Raw genomic sequence first — 6,584 nt, 5'->3', positions numbered from 1 at the left:
GATACACCTATCAATATCCTTGGCAGAAAGTAATGAAAAGTCTGGCAAGTAGTAAGGTAGAATATGCAAAAGCATTTAAACCTCTTTACTCCTAAGTATCATACAAAAAGTAGAAGTTTTCTTTATTCTCCTGGCCTGTTGAGCACCAGCCTCAGTTTATAGGCTCACAGGCAAGAAGGCATGCTGGACATCAGCAATCACAACACACAAATTCCACCACTAATATGTGAAATTTGCTATACATATAATTTGAACATAACTTTGAAACTTTGCATTTTGATACCAGGAAGCATGCCCACTTATTTTTGTAGATTTTAGACTTGAAAATTCCTAATCAAAAGTTGACTATCACAAATTTTCAAAAATATATAAACTTCAACTAAACTTTGATGCACTTTCTTAAATTCTCAATTATTCTTTTTTAAAACCTTTATCTGTTAGGTGCTCATAACACCTCATAAACCCATTAGATACATAAACTTACTTTATACAAAACATTAGTTCTCTTTTGATTTAGGGACATAAAAGAACCATTCAGTTTGATTATAGTTTCTTTCATTAGGGCACATGCTCAAAACTTCGGCATATACCTTGTAATTTCCTGTATAATTTTTCTCCATTCTTTTTTTTTGTTTTGTTTTGTTTTGTTTTTTGGATCACACATGGCAGCATTCAGTGGTTACGCCTAGCTCTACACTCAGAAATCGCTCCTGCTGGCTTGGAGGATGCTGGGATTTGAACTATTGTCCTTCTGCATGCAAGGCAAATACCCTACCTCCATGCTCTCTTTCCAGCCCTTCATTCCTATTTGCAACCAACTGGTTACTCCTTTATTAAATGAATTCCCTTTCTCTTTTATTAGTATTTATAAATCCAGACATCTTTATTCTTGCATAAAGCACACACCATTCACCTATTTTCCTTTCTAACCTTTTCTTCTCTGTTTACAACATACAATTTGAAATATTCCCCCAATACAATAGTAAGACAACTTTAAAAAATTTGTTAAATTTCTAATGATCAAACAAAAGCATGAACTATAGCTATTACAGGGAAGCAAAACTGACATAAGATCCAAGAAAATGTCCCTACTTTGAATACCTTATGTTAATAATTTATAAACAAATGGGAATTCCATTTGTCCCTTTAAAGGAAATTTAACATTTTTAAAATTCTAATATTTTAATTAGGAATTTTGAATACTGAAAATTTTTAAACAATCAGCCAACCAGTACAAAACCTGTATAAATGTTAAGTTTTGTTTAAAAACAGACTGGCCATGACTGACTCTGTCATGTTCTGCAAAGTTTAGAGGACCCAGTTTTGGATGTGGTATTGTTACTCACCCTCCTGTATAATGAGTCCTATTTATGAAATAATTTTACAACTATTTTATAAGTAGCTTTTATGGTGGAGCAGCCTTTCACCTTTGAGAAACTAGGGTTCAGGTCTTAATCTAAACAAAACCGTGGCTAGTTGCATCATCTTCGTCCTCAGAGTATGGCATCCTGGAAAGCCCAGGAAAAGGACAGGGTAAGCCCAGGACATACCTGGTAGCAGAGTCAGCACAGCCTGATGGGGCAGCATCTAATGCCCTCCATTTGTTTTTGTTTCCATAATATTCAACATACCATAACTTAAATATCAAAACAATTTAATTCATTATTTCTAAAAATAAGAATCATTTTATATCCGGTGCCATGTCCTCTAAAGTCTCTTGCAGCTAAGACAATCAGACTGTGAAAGTATAAAGCAGACATTCAAACTTAGAGATGGCGATTTGGACCAGATCATCTTGGGTAGATTTTCCTTCCCTTTGTTCATAAAGTGAAGTTGTTGGTTTAAAGAAAACAATTCAGACTGGAGCGGTGGCCCAAGCAGTAAGGCATCTGTCTTGCCCACACTAGTATAGGACAGGCCATAATTCTGTCCCTTGAGACCTTTATGGTCCCTCAAACCAGGAGCGACTTCTGAGCACATAGCTTGTGAATAACACCTGAGTGTCAATGTGTGTGGCCAAAAAAGCCAAAAAAAAATTCTTCGAAAATAAAACTATATCTGCTCTATAAATATTTTATTATCAGCTAGAGAGATAGCATAGAGGTAAGGCATTTGCTTTTCATGCAGAAGGTCATCGGTTTGAATCCCAGTGTCCCATATGGTCCCCTGAGCCTGCCAGAAGCAATTTCTGAGCATGGAGCCAGGAGTAACCCCAGAGCACTGCCGGGTGTGACCTAAAAACCACACACACAAAAAAATCTTTTATAATTTTCCTGTATTTTAAATCTATCTGTTTTATCTGAAAGCAAAGAAGATAATAAACCAAGCTCTCAAGTACAAGGATCTCAGCTAGATTCCTGGGACTAAATACTCTGATTTAGTTCTGTCTACCAACACTGTGAGGTGAGGTACTATGGCTCTTGCTTTAGTTCCAAGAGATGTTAGGAACGAATGCGCAGTAAAGTTTAATAATAATTGATCTAGCACAGAACTCTGCAGCACATTCCAACAACAGGTGTGTTTGTAAGCGAGCTGTAGTAGAATGTAGACATCAATACCACTGAAGGCTCCTCTGTTCTTCCTCCCTGTCTTTTCAAAATGAGAACTCAGTTCAAAAAGCTCTTGCAATTGCCCTGCAGTGAGAGGCCTTTGACTCACCACATTTCAAACTTGGATTTCTGATCCCAAGCATTTAGGGCCTCAGGCTTTAGTGATGTAACCTTCTAGGATGAGGAAATCATAGATTTTCTGGGTTGTTTACATCTATCTTGATGAGCGAGCACTCTCGCGTGGGCCAGTCTCAGGCCTCCTTGCTTGTAGCATTCATTCAACAGAGCTGATTTATATTTTAAATAGGCTCCTGGGACCCACCTCACCATCTGACAGAGCTCCTTTTCTTTTTCATTCAGCTGCTCTGTTTGGGGAGGCCGGTGCGGTTCAGAGGTGGTGCACTTTGTCTACCTGAATTTGAAGCCATCAGAAGAGATGGGCTCAGCCCACAGTCAATGTCAGCTTGCCAGCACAGCCACTGCTGGCATGCACCGCTGTCCTGGATGTACTGGAGGACTTGTAGAACATGATGCGCTTCAGACTCCCTCCTTCCTTGTCTTCCTGAATGATAATAGGTCCTGGCAACACAGAAACTGGTGATGCCTGCAGTCTGGTATTCCTACAAGCCTCTTGGTTCCCTTCAAAGTTCAAATTCCAATGCATGGTTTTTGATGAACTTGTCATGTTCCATTGGACCCATAATCTTTGCAAATCGCCTCATAGTTTCATACAGTTCTTGAACCTCTCTGGGATTCCAGTGCTCCATTAACTAAAACTTCCTATGATTGGTTAATCCATGATCTCGAATAATTTTTCCACCTTTGTCTCTCATTTAACCTGGAATGATAAATATCAACTACAGCCATCTTCAGAACATGTAAAATGTCTGAGTCGTTTTCAACAAAATCGATGTCTCTCAAGTCCCATTGTGCATAATTGTCAAGTTCCTCAACGAAATCTGCTCGAGCAGGCATGTATCCTGCCATGTCCCGAGAGAGCGAGGAATCAAAGGTAGGTCACGGAGGGTCATCTGTAGCATGCAATGGGATGGCGGTGTAAGCCGTTTTGGCCTCCCCCGCTTGCTTCAACTTGAGAAGGGTTGATGCAAACAGAGGGTTATTTATGAAATACTTCATAGAATATTTCTCACACTCCTCCTTGGTTTTGGTACATATATGACTGGCTACATCTAGCCAATTTTCAAAGCCAGTCTATCACAGCCTCTTAAAGGGCCATTTCTTCTTGAACTTTCCAACAGGGGTCAGAACAGGAAAGTCTGAGGTCATTGTTTCGTAAGTGTGGTCAATGTGATGTTTCTTGTCCTCAAATTCTGCAAGCAGAGGGAAAAAAGGAGGTGGCCCACATTCAGCACACTTTATGTATGGCTTCATGAGGTAGGAGGAACAGTCTCTGCAGGGTGGCTTCTCAGAGGGATCACTGCTAAAGGAGCTCAAACGGTCCATTTCTAAATCAACTGACTTGATGATTTAATCCTTACATGCCAAAAATCTATCAAAACAGTCTTGAGGTCCCCCCACCTGACTGTGTCCCTTCCTTCATGCAGAGGATGCACCAACCTCACATGCCACCCAGGCCTTGAATGAGTGCACCATCTAGGCCTGTCAATTTAAGCTTTTTTTAAAGCCCGAAGCTAAGGAATATTCGTTTTATATTACGTAAGTTGTATTTGAAAGAAAACTTTTAGGTGAATCATTGGCCCAGAATTAATCAAGTGCAGAGGATTTGGTCTCTTCCTGTGCTCATAAGGGTTTCATTTTAAAATTCTATATTTTCAGATTAAAATTCTTAGACCATTGCAATATATAAATTTTCTTAAAAAGATTCTCAAGATTCATAAGACAGAGGAATTACAATTTTATAATATGACCTCATCACACATTATTAGTTACTATGCCTTTTCCTCAATAATATAGAATATATTTTAAAATTGTTTTCTTTCTCTGACCTTATTTTGTAATGATCAATATAAATATAGATATGTAGATAGCATACGCACATACCTTATAATTTATTGTTACTTCAGTGTTTTAACTTTGCAATTGCTATATTTAGTAAATAGTAAATATAGCAAATTGCTATATTTAGCAAGTAGTTTAACATGTTATAATATGTGAAGCACGGAGGCTACTTATTGCCCAGACAATATAAATCAAAATTTAAATATATATAAATCTGTAAATATTTCTAAACAATACAATTATACGATTCTAATTTAGTGTTTTTGCTAACAGTAGGTCTAAAATAGTCACTATAAAACAAACCCATATATTTCTCTTTTATGAATAAAAATTTAAATTTCAATTTTCATTACAGGGCCCATAATACAGATAGTTTTAAATACCAATTCTCAAGTTACCCAGACTTTACATGAGAACCAGTCAGAGAAATAGAAGCAAGGCAAGGTGCCTGGAGGGAAAGTGGAGCTTCTTGGGTCTATGAACCAAAGAAGTGGAGTTTGTTTCCCAGGCATGTGCCTTTACATTTGGATTCGAGCACTACTTTAAACAGCTTCATGAAGTGAAGTTCATGAAGTGCTAGTTCATAATTTTGGTAGCAGTGACCACTACAACAAGCCACATTAACTTTGATGGTTAAACGGCACCTTGCTACTACTTCAGCACCTCCAGGCAAGTTGTCATTTACAGCTGAGCCAGAAGAGGGCCAGTCTCTCCTTCCCAACAGGCCTGAGATGAGATGTATCTCTGATGTCACAGGCAGACCCAGAGATAGGGAGTGTGTCTTCCTCCCAGAATGTGGTCATGCTCTATAAAGTCAGAGCAAGGTGCGGTTCACAAAAATAACATGTCAAGGATAACAAGTACTACTCAAATTCAAGCATTATAATAACTTAAGTTGTAAAGCCACAGAAAGATAGAATAGGGCCAAAGTTGCTCCAATGTTGAAGAGTCTGCACTTTATCCAAATACTCAAAAATTTTGTTTCTTTACTTCCAATTTTGACAACAAATTGCTCAATTTACTTATATCAGAGAAGACCAAATAGTCCTTTATTAGATATATTAAAGACATGTTTGGGCTGGAGCTGTGGCGCAGTGGAAAGTCATTTGCTTTGCATGCAGCTGGCCTAGGATGGATCTCAGTTCAATCCTCCAGCATCCCATATGGTCCCATAAAGCCAGGGACGATTTCTGAGAGTATTACAGGAGTGACCCTACAGAGTCACTGGGTATAGTCCCAAAATAAATAAAAAAATAAGTATTTTATGCATTTTCGCATTTTAAATCTTAAGAACAACAGTGAATTAATACCTGGTGACAAATCAATTATAAAATTAAATTATCTTAACAATATTAAACACTCACAAAACTAACAATAGTATTGAAAAAGGCTAAACACAACATTTTCCACACAATTTTCTATTATTAGACAACGTTAAAATGAGAAATTTTCCTCCTCCATCAGAGATATAAATGCCCCAATTTTTATACTTTTGTAGCCTGCTGAAATTTAAAATGACCAAAGTTTATTATACTGATAGTCTGTTATGACAGATGGCACTTAACAGAATTATGATCTTGCTCAGGCATTCTTGAGAGGCTAGTGGCACAAAGGGAGTTCCCTGTTCTTAGCTTTTTTAGCTTCTTTGGAGATTTTAACCATTACAGATCTGAGCTTAGAAATATCCTCTATTCCCATTGTATACCACTCAAAGCACATGCTTTTCTGGTCAGCAAGTTGGTCTAATCTGATCCCCACCTATGGAAAGGTTTCATACCCATTTTTAGGACTCACAGACACTCAGAGTCCAGCTGATTGCTTTTGTTGTCGGCCGTCTGCTACCTGCATTATACTGCCCAAACCAAACTTAGAGAGTGCAGAATGGGGGCTCTTCAGTTCAGGCTCACTCTCACCTTCAGAGAGCCCAGACCCAACTCTGTGAAGTGCCTGAGACAGCTCTCCCAACATTGCTTATTTCAGACGTGGTTCATACTTCCTGGCTCCCAATGAATGGGGGGGGGGGGGGGAAGCACAGGAGGAAGAAGAGTTTTAGAA

General features: G+C 38.4%; 1 pseudogene; it reads right to left on the bottom strand.

Annotated features, from left to right (window-relative positions):
- Positions 1-2,700: 2,700 nt before the first annotated feature.
- LOC126018929 (transcriptional adapter 2-alpha-like) lies at positions 2,701-4,013 on the bottom strand (annotated as a pseudogene).
- Positions 4,014-6,584: the final 2,571 nt, after the last annotated feature.

Source organism: Suncus etruscus, chromosome 9 (genome assembly GCF_024139225.1).
Source record: "Suncus etruscus isolate mSunEtr1 chromosome 9, mSunEtr1.pri.cur, whole genome shotgun sequence".
Taxonomy (NCBI): Eukaryota; Metazoa; Chordata; class Mammalia; order Eulipotyphla; family Soricidae; genus Suncus; species Suncus etruscus.
The sequence above is the reverse complement of the archived record's forward strand: the minus strand, read 5'-3'. Positions and strand labels throughout refer to the sequence as shown.